This window comes from Lacerta agilis, chromosome Z (genome assembly GCF_009819535.1).
Source record: "Lacerta agilis isolate rLacAgi1 chromosome Z, rLacAgi1.pri, whole genome shotgun sequence".
In the NCBI taxonomy this organism is placed as follows: Eukaryota; Metazoa; Chordata; class Lepidosauria; order Squamata; family Lacertidae; genus Lacerta; species Lacerta agilis.
Window position 1 is genome coordinate 12,092,529 of NC_046331.1, and position 1,928 is coordinate 12,094,456.

Genomic DNA, 1,928 nt, shown 5'->3' on the forward strand with positions numbered 1-1,928 from the left:
CATCTCCAGGTAGGGGTGGGGGAGACTTCTGCAAGAAACCCTGGAGAGTCTCTGCCAGTCAGTGCAGGCAATACTAAACAAGATGGGCCAATGGTGTGACTCAGGAGAAGGCAGCATCCTTTGTTTCCAAGCTGGTGTTGCAGGATTGAGATCTAGCGCAACCCAGAACGGGGTGAGAATGCATTTTAAAGACAAGGCGGATGCCGCATCCCAGAATCTACAGGTTGAAAGGGAGAGGGAGTTAGGAGACCCTCCAAGTGTCCCTACTTTCCAGGGACGTCCCTGATTGAGAGAAGCTGTCCCGGAATGTCCCGCTTTTCCTTAGGACATCCCTATTTTCATTGGAGAAATGTTGGAGGGTATGGAGTTATCCAATCCCCCAAGCCACCTTAAGGCAATCCTGTATAGGGAAGGTTTTTTTAATATATATATATATATATATATATATATATATATATATATATATATATATATATTTCATGTTTTATTATGTTTTTATATACATTGGAAGCTGCCTAGGGTGACTGGGGCAACCCAGTAAGATGTGTGGGGTATAAATAGTAAAATTATCATTATGGAATGGGATGTCCTGATTTTCATCAGAGAAATGTTGGAGGGTATGAGTTAGTTGAGAGTAAAAGGTAACCCATTGGGGATCAAATACTGTGAAACTGTCCAGAAATTACACACAGTGCAAGAGTGGCTTCAGATCTCTACCAACTTCCAAGAGTTACTTCACACATTTAACTGCAGAGGTGTGGCACTTTAGGCCGGGGGCTAAATGTGGCCCCCTGGCTCTTTCTATCTGGCCTGCAAACCTTTTCCAAGGCAACATTCCTCACCACCCCCACTTCTGCCCCCCTTTACCTGGCATGGATATATCCTGAAACACAGTTTATTTTTCCTTGCATGCTAGGATTGAGGATTGAGAGTGTGTGTGCACGCATATGCACATACTCATGCACAGAAACTAGCCTACTGAACAAAGGCAAAAGTTATATTCATTGCTCTACCCACTTTTGGCTTTGGTCTTGCCCACCACTGCCATGTGGTCCCCGGAAGGTTACCCAGATGGGAATGTGGTGCTTGGCCTGAAAATGTCCCCTACCCCAGTGATAAGATATACACTGGCTTGGCTAACAACCTTTATAGGCAATGCCTGTTGAGGTGGGTGCAGGTAGATTTTTAGCTGTGGCTGTTTTGTGATTGTTTGTTGTTGGGTAATCAATGCGAGAAGCAAATAAATAGAAAATCTATCCCTGGCATACAAATTGCCCTCTCCCCAGGAAGTCACCGGAGAAGCACTAGCTTGCAAAGCAGACAGAAGGAATCCTGTTGCAACTGAGATGCAGGAGGGGATCCTATGCAGCTTTTGCTGCTGCCAAAAAACAACCACCACTGCTGGAACTCTTAAGCTGGCCAGTTTACACCATCAGCCGTTTCAAGCCCCAACACTTTTCCTGGACTCAAGAGCAGCCCAAAATGAAATAAAGGAATCTCCATCCTGAGATTCCCCCCTCCCTCGACAAATTATTCCCCTTTCAAATAATTATCCCACCCTGCTACAAGCTTCATCTTCCTTGAAGATTCCCCTGAATAATTTATATTTTGATTATCTCCCCCCACACACCCTAGACAGGTTTGTGGAGCAGAAGGCTACTGATGACTGCTAGCCACAATGGCTATGCTTAGCCCCCCCCCCCCCCCCGGTCAGAGGAAGTAATGCTTCTGAATACCAGTTGCTGGAACACACAGGAGGGGAGAGGGCTGTTGTGGTCGGGCCCTGCTTGTGGGCTTCCCTTAAGCATCTGGTTGGCCTCTGTGAAAACAGGATGATGGACTGGATGGGCCATTGGCCTGATCCAGGAAAGCTCTTAACAAGTTGTTATGGAGGGTCACGGGCTCCCCACCCTTGGAGAACAAGATGG